Genomic DNA, 18,455 nt, shown 5'->3' on the forward strand with positions numbered 1-18,455 from the left:
ACTTGGATGGAAGAGTCCAAAGCCCTCGTAAGCATTTTTCCCCTGCTCAAAGAGTTACATCCCTTCCCGGGGGTATGATTGGCCATATTGGGATAGTACTGTTGACTTCATCTCATCAGCATGGGAGAAAATCGAGGTTGCTCAAAGCTATCTCTTAACATAGTTTTTTAGAACAAAGTTTAAGAAGCAGCCATTCAGCAACTATGAGTCACACCCCTGTGATGGGCTGGGCGGTTACAGATGTGGAGAAAATGATGCCACGTGTGAGGATGATGGTCACAGTTGGGGTCTCAGTCCCCACGTGAGGACAATACCACCATCCCCCTTTTATAGATGATGGAAACTAAGTCTCAGACTGATTATATAACCTGCCAAGGACATTATGGTTTTTAAGGAACAGACTGGAAACTTGACTGACCATTAGAAACTTCGAATGCTGAGGTCAGAACATGATATTAATTCTTAAACTATCACACGGAAAAGTTTGGGAACCTTGGCAATCTCTGTTTATGAGAGTAATGAGGAAACTGTGTATTTGGTATCTGCACCCTTGGAAAACAGGACAAAGAAGAGAAACAATAAGCTGCAAGTGTTCTTAATGGTAACACAGAACATGAGGCTGCTGGTAAGCCTCAAGCAGGCAGCTTCAATACAAGTGCTTGGGGCAAGTGTTCGGAGATGGAACTCACCTCTACCTTGAGTCTTCCTCACCTGAAACCTGGAAGTGGGAGAGACCTCTTCCTTGACTGGGGCTGTCTCTAATGAGAATCCAAGACTTTAGCCTCTTAGGCTCTGTCTTCCACTTTGGGATTCAAATCTGGCTTTTGTTTTCATTCTGTAGCAGCAACCACCCTTCTGTGCATGTTGATGCTAGATGTATAAAAAACTCCCGGTCATCCATTGTTTCTGGAATTTAGAAATAGCCACATCTCCTTTTCTTAGGTTGCATTTTGGAGCCAAGGAAGACCAAAGACAAAGAAAAAAAATATCGTTTCTGGTATTAGATTTCTCAATTGGTTTAAAAACCAATGTTACATTTTTAGCAGGAAAGCCAAAGGGACCCACCTGGCTCCACAGTCACTGAGCCGTCGTGGCTCCAGGACGTAGATGGAGCAGTTGAGATCTTCATTAACTCTCCTCTGTAGGAGTAACCCCCCGCTCATGGTTATGCTGACAGCTTGATTGTATGTCTCCCTTTGGAACACGGGGTTTGCAAAGACCTTATTGAAGTCGGGACTCTGTTTTTCCACTGTTTTGAAAAACTGGAATTTAAGGGAACAGGAATGTTAACGGGACTCGAAGCACCCCTGCTAAGGTGGGCTCAGTTGAAGTCACATTCCAGACACTCTGGTCACTGGAATCTTGTCTGAGGTAATTCCGAGTTTAGATGTAGAGCTGCCGAGAGACCTCAAGGGGTTCCTGAAAATGGACTTTGACAAAGCCTGCCGACGGATTCACTGAGCATTACCAAACACACATTCTGTGCAAGACCATCCATAGTTTATCATTAAGTGTAACCTGCAGTAAGCAAATAGATGCAGTGTCTTACGTAATAATCTGGAGGTAACAATAGGTTCCTCCTAAGAACTTCCAATTCTTCTGCACTAAAATCAAAAACAACTCGAGGGAAATATGGCAAAAATAAGTCTTTAGCTGATCTGGCCTGGATTCCTCCTCTTGAGCTACCCTAATTCCACTGGGCTCCGTGCACAACCTTCTCCCATTAGTTGTTTCTGTTACCATGGGCTGCTAACATTGGCTTATTTCCTGTAGCTCTACTCACAGTTGTTTCAAGTTCACTGGGAGAACCGAGATTTAATCAACAACAATCTTAAGATAATGTTCTACCTCACATACCCCCCAGTGTTGCCTCGACTGGGTGTATTGATTATTATTCTGGAGAGGACTTCTCTTTCTATTTGCTTTTAATTGCAACTCTGGAATTCTAATCCAGTACTGTCCTATAGCAATACGATGAGAACTACAAATATGAACGGCATAATGTAATGTCAGGTTTTCCAGAAGCCACATTAAAAAGAGCAAAATAAAGAGGAACCGGTGAAATTAAATTTGTATTTACATACATATATATACATACATATAAAAACATCAAGCATATTATTTCAGCATGTAATCAATTTTTAAAAATCATTAGAGATCTTTTACATTTTTTTTTTCTGTCATACTCTTTCCAAAATCTGGTGTGTATTTTGCCTTCACGGCACATCTGAATCAAGTGTAGTCCTACTGCATGTGCTCAAAAGCCACATATGGCTAGTGGCTACCATATTGGATAGCACAGCACAAATCTACTCTTGGGGCTTTGTGTTCTGATGAAGCGGACATGGTAACAGAGATTTTTCATCCTGTTCCCCTTTTGGTGGGATGTATAACTCTCTGATTCAGAACAACCTGGAAACAACTTCCTGCCCCCCTCCCCCACCAAGGAGTTGTGCCATGACAATTCCAGTGCAACAAACTCCACAGCCTTGTCCACGTCAACCACCTGGTGCTGTCACTGTCTAGTCACTGCCTGTGCAATTGCCATGTGGAGCACAGTAACACAAAAAGCACTTCCATTCCATAGCTTTCCTTTAATAATGTCTTATTGTAGTTGCTGTCATTGCTTGTTTTTACCTAGGTACCATGACAATGTGAAGATAAAATTCTTTTACTTTAGTCTTTCACTTGCTTCTTTTCTTTTCCTTCTCCTTTGTTTCCTGTCCGTTGGAGATATTGTCAACTTCCTGCTTCCGTGTTTGATGAAGTTTCATGCTGCCTCCTCTTCCTGGAGACCCTCACGTGCAGAATGTTCAGTAGGTCCTCTCAGAGTTCCATTCCAACTCCACTCAAGCTACTTTGTGCCTACAAGGACAGGAGGAGAGGAGGACAGACAAGGACTCAGGCCTGAAGGCGGTGGACATAAGGAGTGACAGAAAGTAGAATACAGGGGAAGAATCGGGTAGAATAGCAGAAGAGAAAGAAGTGAGAGCAAGGAAGCCGCCTAGTGTGTGGATAGCATAGAAAATGGCTGGAGATTACAGGGGGGACGGTATTCTAAGCTGGTAGGACAATCAAAATATACGAATTGTAAAGGTTAAGTGAAATGTTTATTTTATTCCTTTCTCCTCAGTCAGCCTGACTGAATACGATTAACAGGAACACTGCACTAGCTGCATACTAAAATTAGATGTTAGTTCGGCTTCTCACTCACCGCATTAATGCACAGACACCTCTTACACATAAATGCCTTTCTCACCAAGCTCAGTCACCTTAGACATCCTGCCCAAAAGTTGTATGTTAGAAAGGAGACATGCAGCTTTTGTTTGGGAGCTCACCTGTGAAGTTAGCACCTGGTGGTGCTGTGGAAAACATGCCCATTTAGAGCCATCAGACCTGAGGTTGAGTCCTGGTTCCACACCATCTTGGTGATGCATCAGTGGGCAAATCCATCTACCTCACTGTTTCCTTGCCCACTAAGAGGACAGGAACATCTCTTTCTTACCTACCTTATGGGGATTTGGGAGAAAATAAATAAGACAATAAATGGGGAAGCACTTACAATGTCTACAGTTTTACACACAAAGATAAAAGTAATTATGTCTATGTTGGTCGTATGTCTAAATATTTGACAAGGTGCTCCCAGTTTATAGAGAAGGAGAACAAGGCCCAGACAAGTAATAGCAACTCACCAATATCTCCCAGAGACCAATGATAGAAGATGAAAACCTATTCTGCCACTTCCCAGCCGCAGCCTGTGTCTAAACCATGCTGTCTTTCTGGAAAAAACATTCTTCACCCAACCCACACTCCAACAGAATGCCCATTCAACCATCAAGAGAGAAAAAAACAAAGGTGTTCTAATCTAGCTTTAAGCGACTCTTTGAAAGATTAACGTTAAAATGATTTTTCCCAAAATTTCTTTTTCTTCCCCATCACCTATGTCTATTACTTTGTTATTACTTGTAAAAGCTGAGATACTGGGAATTTTTACCTTAAATGACTAAAACATGTATCTTTGGGGTTTTTATTTTCCTGTATTAAGTACAGTTGTAAAGAATATACAGATTTTTTTAAACTTATTTTTTTAATTCCAGTATAATGAACATACAGTGTTATATTAGTTTCAGTTTACAATCTAGTGATTCTCCAATTCTCTACACGACTCAGTGCTCATCCACAGTAAGTGTACTCTTAATCCCCTTCCCCTACTTCACCCGTCCCCTCAACCACCAGATTTTTTACTTGTAAATATTTCCACAAATAAATACTCTTAATTAATTGATTTTTCAGTGAAATATTCACAGAATTAAAGAATGCATTTTCATTTCTCAATTATGACTTACATATACAAAGCCAAGGATCAAGTTTATATGCACATTCACTGTGTACTAATACTGCTTAAATATGTGTTCTTCAACTCCACTTGGTGACACGCAGTAATGGCATCATTGCCAAGTTACTGAGCTGATTCAAACCCCAGTTCCAAGACTTTGGGCATACTACATTCCCCCATGAACCTTGATTTCATCATCAGTAAAGTGGAAATAATCCCATCTGTGTCACTCTTGAAACACAGAAAATAAACAACTTTTGTGTAAGAACTTTAAGAAATTCAAAGTCTTATAGAAAATAATTTTTTTCCATTATACTTCTTTCAAACTATTGTTCTATTAGGCAAGGATATACAGTCTTACACTACTGTGCCTCAAAGGTCAATCTTCCACTGTTGATCATAAGGAAGGAAAAGGTCTGTGACATTAAAGAGGACAGGAATCTAAAAGGGTGGAACAGTCATACGAAGAAATGTGGTAAGAAATACGGCCTCTAAATCTCAGAAGTACCTGGGGATTATCGAGCCTATCTCTTCGTTTCTCAGCTAAGGAAACAGGGCAGGTGATGTGGGCAAGGAGGGCCTTGCTTCCACAGTGCAAGAATGAAGACCAAACCAAAGCCAGAGAATGTGCTGCATATTCTGCTTCTAGATGTGTCACTCCACAGTGATGCCTCATTGAAGAGGATCAAATATCACATCTTCTGGGTGATGAAAGGCCACCTGTGGATGCTATAGCCTCAGAGAGGTCACTCAAGGACTCTCCGAGATGGAAGGTCTACAATGGACTCCGTGATCAGACCTGCTGTGCCAACTCTCCCCTCCCAAATTCCCATCAACTGTCAACTGTCCTCTTGACCTAACTCTAGTGATGGGATATGCAATGCCCATCTATGCCATGCTGACCTAATTTTCAAGCATAGACTCTTTTTTGGGGTAGGATGCCAGGGTAGAGCCATTAGTCAGCATTGTCACAAACGCAAGCAAGTCATTACCAAGTAGGTCATCTCACCAAAGTTGTATTAAGAGGCTTAGAAGAAAAGTACCAGGTACCATGAGTGAGTGAAACAGGAGACTGTACACAGGCTAGTGGTCAGGACAGAGTTCCCTGAGGCCATGGTGACAGACTGAGGAGTGAGATGAATGTGAGGAGGAGGGTCCCAGACCAAGGAAATAACTCCTGTGAAAGTTCTGAAGAAAAAGGGCCAAGGGAGTTCTGGGAAAGAAAAGGCCACCATGGGGGAGCAAAGTGTGGAAGGGTGAGGTGGGAAAGAGGTCAGGAAGCCACCCCACATGCGATGCAATACCTTGTTCCTTTGTCATTTGAGTTTATCTATAACTGCCTTGAAGTGGGGTGCCCAACTAGAGCTCAAGGGTTATAGACTTTGATTCTCTACCAGACTGCATGGGTACAGATTCGGGCTCCACAGATCACTAGCTGTGGGATCTTAGAGGAGTCATGTATTATTCTGTGAATCCTCATCTATAACTGGAAATAAGAGTATTGCTCACTCAGAGTGTCTTGAAGATTAAATGACTTGATATACCTGAAGCATCTGGAACAGTGTCTGGCACATCTTACGTGCTCTATGAAACCCGGTTGTGATTATAAGGGTCCAAGCTGGCAATGTGACTCCTAGTTTCCTTTTACTGTTTGCTTCCGTTGTGTCAGTCAAGGAGCAGATTGGGTAGGGAGAGTTTCAACTGCAGTGCCCATCTGGCAGAGTCTTAGAGAATTCACTGAGAAGCTCCAGAGCAAAGATTTCATGTTCAGGGACCCCACCAATGTGAAAGTGGTCAGACCCTAGTATAGATAACTGCACTTGGTAACCGGGCAGGGAAGAGTGCTCAGGAAGACGACAGCCTGAGCTCCAACATTGTCTACTCCCAGCTGACTGACAGGTTCTTCTCTTTCATCTTTTCTCCACCCCCAGATTTATTGAGATATTATTGACCTACAACATATGTAAGTTTAAGGGTTACAGTGTGATGATTAGACACATGTATTATTGCAAGATGATAACCGCAGTAAGATGGATGAACACCTCCAACCTCTCACATAATTACTCTTTGTGTGTGTGGTGTGCGTGTGTGCTGATAATATGTAAGAACTACTCTCTTAACACTTTTCAAGTATATAATAAATTACTGTTAATTATAATCGCTATTCTGTGCATTCGATCTCCAGATAATATTTATCTTTAAGAGCGTCTGAGGAGTGCACATATGGCTGCCACAGTTTCTTTCTCATTGAATAGGTCCCCCTGCTCACTGACTCTCCTTTGCATCTTCCAGACTTTCAATTGCATTCCTCTGCTGACCCCTGGTCCTCCTGGTCTGTTTGCCTGATCTGACCTCCTCCCTGGGCTCCCAACTTCATTGTTTCCATGGATGTCACTTCAACTTAACCCTTTCTACCCTCAGGTGCACGTGCTGCCTTTGGTTTTCTTGCTGAGGGAACCTAAGAGCCTTGTCTTTCTGACACATGGCGGCCTTTTGGGAATCTGAAAATAATGATCTTGTGAAAATGGGTTAGCAGAGGGGCACCGACATCAAATAGAATGAGGTTTGAAAGCTAGTTCAACTGTTTATTAATTGTTCAAATTACCAAACCTCACTCAATCTTAATTTCTCTATCTGCAAAATGGAACTAATGACTACCTTTCAGGATTATGGTATGTATGTATGTGACAGTTTCCAACACAGTGACTACCATCTAGCAGAATACTCAATAAAAAATTATTTTCTTTTCTTCCTTTTTTTGGCATTTTGTCTTCTTAGAATTAATGACTGCTAGCTTCCTTCTGGTTTCCAGGTGTTCTTCTTATGGTACCATACTCATTTTTAAAAGTTCCAGTCTATCTATAATAACCTTAAAGAGGTATTTGCAAAATAGAATGAAATGTCTACTCCACACTGAAGAGGTATGACCACCATGAAACCATGATGTCTTTCCACTAAGACCCAGCTTCAGTGATGGCCGATTAAACCAAAGACAGTATTGACAATATTCAGGCTTCTTAACATGGCCTTTGTCATGCAGTTCCTTCTGCCAGGAACTCTTTTCCTCTCATAAACCTCCTGGTTCTGCCCTTTGGCTCTCAGTCACTCCCCCAGGGAGGCCATGCCTACCTCCTAATTTGAATTAGCTCTCCATTATAGTCTTTCCCTTAATTCTATTCTTTTCCCTTATAAAATTTATCACAGTTTATAATTTTGGGCCTATTTCTATGGCTACAATTGTTTAATGTCTGTTTTCCCTGTAGACATTAAACTTCAAAAGGCAGGAACTGTATCAAATCTGGAGCATCCAGCATAGACCGTCAATAATACCATAAAATGAATGTGTGATTCACCTCCCTCCATGCACACCAAGATGTCACTACTCTTTTTTGGCAAGTCATCTCACTGTTGTTTCATATTCAGCTTCCTGTTCACCAAAACTCCTAAGGCTTTTAGACACCTGTTGCAGTTATGTTATCATGATCTATGTAGTTCTATATGTGCATGCATGTGCACATGTATGCATGTTTAGCATGAGCAAAGGCACATATTTGGGTAAATAATGGGTTTTCAGGTCAACTGAAAGGGATATGGTGTACGTGTGTATGTGTGTGTGCACACCTGTGTGTAAGGTGTCACAGATAGGGTCATGTGGGTCAAATCATGGAATACTTACAGCAGGGCAAAGCATTGGATAATATTTCATATGCAAAGGAAGAGTGAAGGGGCAATACTTTTATTCATAATCTAAGAAGTGAGGTCACGAGCAGGCAACCAGGGCCAGTGCATGGAGATCATGAGGAAAACCCTAAAGCCACAATGGGGCCTGAGCCCTGGGAACCAAGAGGTTTAAAGACTCAGAGACAGAAATGAGGCCTTAGAATCAGGTTTGATCTTGTGAACAATGGGGAGTCATTGAAGATATTAGAGAATGCCGCTCATAGCTATGATGGAGAGAGATGGCACTGAGAGTGTACCCAGAGTAAATGCAGAAAGGAGAAGCTGAGTCCAAGAGACAACTTGGCATTTATAGCCACAGACTATGCTGGAGGAGGATGATAATTTTTGAGAAAAATGTTGAGTTCGTTATGGAACAAACTATACAAAACTCAGATGTGAATGAGCTGTCTCCCGAAATCCTGAATTCAAAGGATTGCTAGATAGAGATGGAGGAAAAACCAGAGAGGAAAGAGAACAAAGGGCCAAGAGGGGAGATAATGTCAAAAGGGAAGACTGATTGACCTCCTCAGTATTACGGAGAAGATGATGCACATTGATGGAAGCCCAGAAGACATCGTGTAAGTGGTCCCTGGTGATCTTGGGTACAGCAGTTTTAGGGAAGGTGGATGTGCCAGAACCATGTGGTGGGTGGATGATGCATAAGTGAGAGGGAACGATATAAAAGCAGACAGATGATATGAAACATGATGTAAACCATGGCTGGGTTTTCTCTGACCATATTTGTTTAACCTTCTCTGGTCTGTTTCACACTTTCCAACAGTTTCAATACATCCTCAGTTTTCTCTACAGTGCTTTTTCCTATTGCCCTTTGTTACATGTTTTATTTTCTATCTTTTTTGTTACAGCCCTCTTTATTCCTGGACTCTCTCCCACTTGGGCTTTTCCGTAGATTTACAGTCAGAACTACCTGTTTGAGAACCGCGTCCCCTTCTCTTGACACTTTCCCTACTCAAAGAGGCATGTTGTGGAATCATGGCTAGTCTTCCTTTGAAATCAGCCACACACGCAACCTTCCCACTTCCAGAAGGCTGGTTCCAGCACTCATGGGAATGTCTGTTACATAGAATAGGTGGGTCTTGCCATGCGGCCTTGACAGTTAATCTTCAGACAAGAGTACAGAAAGATAATCAATTAATGAAGCCTATCATGCTAAATAAACATGTAAAATAGCATTAAATTTGTGAACTACAGACTGTATGGATGTTAGGTCATCTGAGTCTGGGAATGCCCATCTTGTTCAACTACAGATGCTGAAGGCTGTGTCCTTAGTGTCTCTGAAATGTGTACTGCTTCCAGATTTGCACATACACACCCAAAAAACTCCAGGCATTCTTTCTCATCAGAAACATCAGTCTGTACACTGCTATCAGATTTCTCTAAGGGTTTGTGGTTGCCAGCCTGTAGTGTGTAGCCCACATTTAGTATTAGAAAAGGATGGAAAAAAAACAATGGGACCCCCACACACACTCACATAAGGTTGCCATATTTTACCTCATTATTTCTGGCTTAGTTATTCTTCCTCCAGTCTCACAGCAACGCACAATTATCAGGGTCATCTGGATGCCTAGGATCCTCTTATTCCCTGGTCTAGGATGATTCAGTAACTTTCTCTCAAGTCTCTGTTGGTAGATTTTATTGTGTTGATCAAGAAAAAAAATGAATTTTTGATGGGTACAAAGACCATTCAACGAGGGGTGGTCTTTTCAACAAGTGATGTTAAGACAATTGGATATCCACAGACAACAAAATGAAGTTGGGTCTCTACCTCATGCCATCTACAAAAATTAACTCAAAATAGACCAAAGACCTAAATATAGAGGCCAAAGCTATAAAACTCTCAGGAGACAACATAGGGATAAACTGTAGTGACCTTGGGTTAGACAAAGCCTTTTTTTAGATATGCCACCAAAAGCACAATGACTAAAGAAAAAAAACAGGAAAAGTGGACTTTATTGAAAGTAAAAACACATGTGCATCAAAAGACATCAAAAAAATGAAAAAACAGAGTGGAAAAATGTTTGCAAATGGTATATCTGAGAAAGGATATCTATCTGGAATAATAAAGAACTCTTACAACTCAATAATAGAGGGACAGCCCAATTAAAAAAGAGCAAAGTGCATTTCTCCAAAGAAATACAAAATCTCTCCAAAGAAATGTGCAAATGGCCAATAAATTCATTAAAGATTACTCAACATCTTTAGTCATTAGGGAATTGCAATTCAAAACCACAATGAGATACCACTTCATACCAACTAGGGTGACTGTATTCTATATGACAGACAAGAACAAATGTTGACCAGTATGAAGAGAAATTAGAACCCACACATATTGCTACTGGGAGTGAAAAATGGTGTAGCTACTTTGGAAAACAATATGACAGTTCCTCAAAATGTTAAACGTAGAATTACCCTATGACCGAATAATTCCATTTTTATGTATATAATGAAGAGACATAAAAACATATGTCCACACAAAATCTTGTACACAAAAGATTATAGAAGCATTATTCATAATACTCCCAAAGTGGAAGCAAGCCGAATATCCATTAGCTAATGAATGAATAACCACAATGTGGTAGATTCATACAATAGAATATTACTCATCCATACAAAGGATACATGCTGCAACGTGCATGAACCTTTAAAACATTATGCTTGGGGTGCTTGGGGGGTTCAGTTGGTTAAGTGTCTGACATCAGCTGGGATCATGATCTCAGGGACCTGGGATGGAGCCATGCATCAGGCTTCCCGCTCAGTGGAGAGTCTGCTTGTCCCTCTCCCTCCCCCTGCTTGTGCTTGCGCTCTCTCTCTCAAATAAATAATCTTTTTTTTTAATATTTTATTCATTTATTTATTTGACAGACAGAGATCACAAGCAGGCTGAGAGGCAGGCAGAGAGAGAGGAGGAAGCAGGCTCCCTGCTGAGCAGAGAGCCCGATGCGGGACTTGATCCCAGGACCCTGGGATCATGACCTGAGCCGAAAGCAGAGGCTTTAACCCACTGAGCCACCCAGGTTCCCTCAAATAAATAATCTTTAAAAAAACTAAAGAAATAAAAACTTTTGCTAAGTGGAAGAAGGCAGACACAGAAGGCCACATATTGTATGATTCGATGTATATGAAATGTCTGGACTAGGCAAATGCATAGAGACAAAGTTTCTAGTGGTTGCCCGGGATTGTGGGAGGAGGGGGACAAAATGAGAAGTTTGCGTGTGACGGGGCACTGTGACTGAGAGGTGTGGGGTTTCTTTTGTTATTATGGATTATGAAGGTAGGGTGGTGGCTGCACAACTTTATGAATATATTAAAAATCACCAAATTTTATACTTTAAATGGTGAATTTTAGGATATTTTAATATCTCGATTTAAAATGTCAAGCAGGAGGAAGAGGGAGAAAGAAAAGTAAAATAATAAATGTTAAGTACAGATACTGACTTCCAAGAATGGAGAGAAGTGACCAGAAGGTAAGCTGGCCACTTTCACGATAAAGATCAGGTTCATTAAAACCCTAGATTTCATGCATCTCTTCAACCCATCACCTGATGGCCATCTTAAACTGTACTCACCAGTCAGGGGCTCCGGGTGTCTCAGTCTGTTAAACGTCCAACTCTAGATTTTGGCTCAGGTCATGATCTCAAGGTCCTGGAATCAAGCCCAGTGTGGGGCTCCACACCCAGTGGGAAGTCTGCTTGAAGAGTCTTTCTCTCTTTCTCCCTCTGTCCCTACCCCAGCTCGCTCTCTCTCTCTCAAAAATAAATAAATAAATAAATAGATAGATAAATAAATAAATCTTTAAAAAATTATAATTTTAATCTGAAAAGAGTTTTAAAGATTATTATAATAATAACAATAATAACAACTGATTTTGGTATAGTACAAAAGAAATCTCTATTCAGCTGGGATGACCTCTCTCTTCTAAACTTTTCTAACTTGAATTTCACCTCTCTTTGGGTCCTTGATTGTGCCCTATCTTCTATTAGTCATGTTCAGGTCTGGATTATCTCACTATAGATTATATATATCCTTCAGGGAACAATCAGCCCTACATCCCAGGACCTAGCACAGGGCCTGCAAGCAATATCCTGGGCTCAGCTGATGTTTGTTGGTAAACAAATCAATGAGCCCCCAATTGCATATGAAACTGGACAGAGGACACATTCAAGAAATTTTTTTTTAATGCAATGTAAAGAGGCTCCTGGTTAAGGTCAGTCGGTTAAGCCTCTGCCTTCGGCTCAGGTCATGATCCCAGGGTCCTGGAATCGAGTCCTGCATTGGGCTCCCTGCTCAGCAGGGAGCCCCCTTCTCCCTCTCCCTCTGCCTGCTGCTCTGCCTACTTGTGTGCGCTCTCTCTGTGTCAAATAAAAAATTAAATAACATCTTTAAAAAAATAAACAAAAAGCCATGTAAGAATGTTACTGATCTCAGAGGAAAAGGGAATTTGTAGCCTATGCCAACTTTGGGCTCCCCCAAGTTAGCCTTGCTTTCCCCAGTGACACAGCTCCAACCCTGTCCTGGGCTGAAGCAGCTTCTGTGTCTGTTTTTGAACATCGATATAGCACGATGTACAGCTGGAACACTGTTCCCCTTACGATACTATGTAGGTTTTGGAAAATCCGGAAAGCCCGACTGGGCTTACTGTTTAACTATCTGGAAACAGTTTCCTGCATCTATAAATGTTCTTTGAAATATAGATAAAACCCAGAATTCAGAATACAGATCTGTAATTTTCTTTCTGGATCTCCTGTGGCATCCTCAAGAGTACTTCTTCCGAGGCCACTATAAACTGCAGTACGAGGGCTCTTGGTGGCTCCTGCCGAGCGGGCCCATTCAAAGGAATCCTGTGGGCAGTGAGTTGCTTAAGGGGAAAGCAAAGCTTTGTACAGGATTTTAAAGGCCCCAGAAATCTGGGAAGACTGTCAGCTTCTGCTGTCTGTCTTCATAGACCTTGGTTCCACTTGCTTTCTCATCCCTTAGCAGGTGGGAAATATTTTCAGAATTTTGTTTCAATACAAGAATTTTATTTAGGGGTTGGTATTGGGGAGGGGAATTCAGAATTTTGTAAAAGAATTAAAACACCTCCAGTATTCTTTTAGATGTCTTTAGAAATCCAACATCTATTAGGTTACAGAAAAAAAGTATGGCTTTTCCAGGATTTTGTTGGCTCATAACTTATCACATTTGATATTTTTAAATTATGCAACATCTTTTTACACTATAAAGTGCTTTTACAGCCTGCCCTCACCTGTTGCTCAAAGGTGACTATGAACTTCATTTGAGATGAAGAAATTGAGGTTGAGGGTGGTGTAGTGTCCTCCTGAGAACCAGTATGTTAGAGCAGAGCTGGGACCCCAAACAAAATAGTCAGGCTCTGGATTTTATCCCATTATATTTAGACATATGACGATCAGACCCCAGAGGGAGACAAACATAATGATTTAAGGGCATATTTTCCACAATTAATATTGATGGGAAAAAAATTAGCCCCAAGATATGGAGAGGATATCCACTGTGGGTCCATATCACAACCCCCCATCTGATCACAATGCAGATGCTACCTTTGCTCCAGACTGACTTTACCGGAGATAGGAACCCCCAGATCTTAGGTCTTGGATTCAGGCAAACATTCTACCAGGACAAAGGTTGACTGCTGTACATGCTGGCATAAAACAGAAATGCTATAGCATTCCTGTATGCAAACAACTTGGCAAAACAGTGTAGTGTTTCAAAAGCCATGTACTGAATGGAGACAAGATCTCAGTACAAGCTGTGGGAGCAGGGTGAATTTATGAAGCAGAAAGTATGGGCTGAGGAAGAGATCAGCCCAGTAACAGTTTACTGGCCTTGCTGTTCTCTTAAGAGGCACTAATGGTAGTGGACTGGTGCAATGGAAGTAAACCCAGCTTCATTTAAAGCAGTAGCATGAAATTGGTTGCAATAAAATTATGCATTAAGTGTGCATTATGTTTAATAAGACTGGATTGCACTTCCCATGTTTACTCTGTGACTATTGAGGCTGATCCAATTTTCTAAAGTTCTCCAATTGGTTCACGATCGAGTTTCCGGCCAGAAGGTCAAATTTCCCTTGCTGTTATTATATGTCTCTATTACTTTACGATGGCATTTACACTTTATATTCATTACTTTTTTTTTTCTATCTCTTGAACCTTCCCCATTCCAAAATGTTCCCTGTAGATGGCCCGTGTGACACAAATTAGAACAACCTTGATAGCTGTCAGCTGGAGACTATCTGAGAACAAAAGGACATTATTGCAAACCAGCACTGGAGGTAATCTCTTGTGCTTTCTCTGAAGGCTTCTTAATGGCCTTTGAGAAATAACACAATTCAGATCTGCAACCGGGAGACAAAAGAGTGGAGGTTGGACAGCATGGGAACCATGTGACTTGGTCTTTAGATCCTACTGTCCTGGGGTTAGGAGTAATTATCATTAGAAAGCAGAGATATCTATTTTCACTTCACCATGTATGTATTTATTAATTCATCTATTAGCAAACACTCATTGGGGACCTACTATGTGCCACTTACTGTGAATGTGATGGGAATACGCCAATTAATAAGACTTGATCCTGCTATGATTTTCTAATCTAATGGGGATGGGATATAGGGAGATTGATCATAAAAACATAATTTCACTGAGATAAGTGAAATGTTAGAAGAAAGAAGACAATAAGGAAGGGTAATTAGTTTTTCTAGTGAGGAAGATGGACTTTATAGAAGAGGTGAAATAATTCCTTCAAAAGGAAAGAAAGAGAGAGGGAGGGAAGGAAGGAAGGAAGGAGAAAAAATAGTAAAGGGCATTCCAAGCACAGAGGATGGCATACGCAAGGCATGGAGGTGTGGAAGAGTATGACGTACTTGGGAAATCACAAATAGATTTCTAAGGGCTTAAAGTTTACAGGGGCTGGAGTGGGGTATGAAATGACAGGGAATGAGGCCAGAGTGTGAGGAGGCTCAAATTCAGTTCCATTGGGGTTTAGATATTATCCCATAGTCAGGGAGTCATTGCTGACAAATTCTTCCAACCTGAGAGGTTTGGACTTTTAGTTCTACAAACTGGCTTAAACCAGGTGAAGAATAGATAGGACCCTTTTAAAACATCTTTCTAAAAGAATACATTGAAGGAAATGCAATATAACACTTGGTATGTACACATACATACATATTTTTGTATATAATATGTGATATGCAGTGATTTAGTGATATGCATAAAATATGTATATATATTTTTTATCTCTATTTGTCTATCTATCTTCTCTTTACCTTATGAAAGGACTTGACAGTACTCTCCTATGACCTTTTAAATAGTCACAAAGTTCCACCATGATAAATTCATGGGCATCATTTTTACTGACCCACTATAAGCAACTCTAGAACAGGACAAAATATCTGAAGCATCTGTTTTCAGGCATTGGACAACGAAGAGTTCAGAACTCTTATCTTGCGAACAGAGAAGGTGAACTACAGATTCATCCTATGTTTCTGCATGGGAGTATTCTTTAAAGTTCTGCCCACAGAAGTGGAGCCCAAAGAGAAGGCACGGGGAAAGGAAACATAGATAAGAAATCAGAACTGATAGGGCAGCTAGAATTTGCAAGGCAATATACAAGAAAGGAAGTATGCAGAGAAGAACTTCCAGAAATTTTCATTGAGTCTTACGTTTCCTATAAAATACTGCAACAGAGAAATATTTAAAATAGATATAAATAAAAAGTCAGAAGATAAATACAAATCAAGTTCTAAAACGAAAACATTTGACTTTTACCTTGCTTTCTCCTATTAATTGACTTTAAACTCAACTTTCGCAAACTTCCCTAGCCAGAGTTGGGGTTTTTTTCTTCTTCAATACCCCAAAGCATTTTTTATAGCCTTTCCTAATATCCCGTATTATATTACGCTCTGGGTATTCATTCCCATGTCTGTTTTCCACACGCTGCTGTGGGTTCCTCCGTCTCCATGTTCCCAGCACACAGTAGCAGGAGTGAATGAATGGTGGATAAATGGATGAATGGATGCAAAACGTTTCTGCCCACTCTTGCTACAGTGGTCAGGAGGAAAGAAAATAAAAGGGAGACAGATTCTACATTCCTCTCCAAAAGAGGGAGCAATAGAGTTACTATCACCTGGATAGTACTCAGTATTAGCAAATTCAGGAAATTAAAGTTATTGCCAGATAAATCCTTGTCTTGCTAAATGTCTTTTCATTTAAATCAGTTATGAAATTGCTTATGCTGTATAACATTCTTTTTTATTTTGTATATGTTTTATTTTTAGCATTCCATATTTCTATAAAAATATACAAAAACTTTTCTTCTCTGCTATGGATACTGTGCTGAGACCCTGCTGCTAACTGCTTACTTTTTCATTAAATCAGTTTGGCTGTTAGTTACCTTACTAAGTGATTAATTTTCCATTTTTCTCTCAAACATTTATTATTAAGTTTTTAGGCATACAGCAAATTTGAAGGAATTGTACGAGTGCTAATATAACCACCATCTAGACTTAACAATTATTAACATCTTGCCATATTTATTTTATATCTCCTTTTATATACAAAGAATGTATTTATATTTTTTCTGAAAGTAAATTATAGACATTATGAAATACTAAATATTTCAACCTGTATCTCCCCAAAATAAAAGCATTAGTCTACATAACCTCAATGCCATTATTCCACCCAGAAAATAACCATCATCTAATGACTGGTTCATATTCAAAGTTTTCCCAGTTGATCTTAAGATATATTTTATAGATTTTTTTTTTCTTGAGCTGGGATCCATTAGAGCTCATATGATTTCTTTGTTATATCTCTTTTGTCTCTCTCTATAACAGTCCCCTTCACGCAGTTTTTCATGATACTCTTTTTGGAGAGACCAGGTCAGTTGCCTTCCAAATACCCACATTCCGGATTGTCTCATGATTTCCTTGTGATGTCATGAACTGTTCCTCAATTACTTGTGTTTCCTCTAATCTAGAAGTGAAAACTGAAAGCTTGATTAGATTCAAGTTAAATATGGCTTTTTTTTTTTGTAAGAAGACTGTAATGGTGATGCTGAGCATTCCCTCTTCCTTCAGAAAGCACATAATGTCTCAGGCTGCTATGTGATTAGTAAGGCTAAATTTGATCACTGCCTTGTAAAGCTAAGATTTTCCCTCTACAATGACTCATTAATCTCAACGTGAGCTTTTAACTGAGCTACCATCTGTGGAATGTCTATGTGCCAGGCACTGTGCTAATTTTCTAATTACTTCTCATAACAATCCTATAAAAGGGGAAAAAAAGTTCTCTCCATTTAAAGATGAATGGTGGCTCAGTCAGTTAAGAATCCAACTCGTGATTTCGGCTCAGGTTGTGGTCTCATGGTTGTGGGATCGAGCCCCTTGTCTGGCTCCATGCTCAGCATGGCATCTGCTTGAGATTCTTTCCCTCTGCTCCTCCTCCCACTTGCACTCATTCTCTCTCTCTCTCAAATAATGATTTTTTTAAAAAAGTAAAATAAAGATAAAGAAACCAAGGCTTGGATACATTGACCTTTGTCCAAGAAGAGAATCTGCTTTCTAAGCTCCATTCCCTACCACACTAATGGATGTATAGGGATGGTCAGGGGAGGGCAATTGTTTCTGGTTCCTACTCTATTTCTTTGGCTTAGTCAAGAATAATCATGATCAAAATGAAAAATAATAATAATCTTTTCCCAAAATCAGTAGTAGAAGCTTCATGACTAAATAATCTTTAAAAGTACTTTAAATTTTTAGACTAACTTCAGAACTTTCTACAGTTTTGTACTTCTAAGCAAACTTAAATGAGATTGTTGAGAGAAGTAGGGCTTAACTTTTTATTTTACATAGTTTTTAAAAATAAAGTATAATTTGGGGAATGTATCTTCCCCCTTGAATTTGGTGGACAGGGGAACAAGAACATAGGTGATGGTAGCTTTCCCTCACACCTGTGAGAATTGTAGGAAAGACAGGTAAATTCACCTCGGGTTTTAATAACTAAAGTATTCATTGCTACTATTATATAAGCTGCTCCATTCTCTTCCACCTTGGGCAGAAAAGAATATATTCAGTCTTTTATTAGAGACAACCTTTCTTACAGTTTGCCTCACATGGACTCTTCCTCAAAAGAGCAGCTTCAGGAACTGCAGCCTCTGAGCTGGAAATATCTGGAGTTTTGGCAGAGTATACAAGGTAGGAGACAAAGAAGTGGCAAGGGGCAACTGTTGGCGAAAAGGGGTTAATTACTATCCTGTGGGGATATGTGTACTTATTTTAAATTTAATAAAGGTCCTTATACACATAGGTTGGAAAATTCCAGAATAGTGTACACTCCCTCTCTGCACCTCATACTGAAGTCCCTAT

Source organism: Martes martes (assembly GCF_963455335.1).
Source record: "Martes martes genome assembly, chromosome: 12".
In the NCBI taxonomy this organism is placed as follows: Eukaryota; Metazoa; Chordata; class Mammalia; order Carnivora; family Mustelidae; genus Martes; species Martes martes.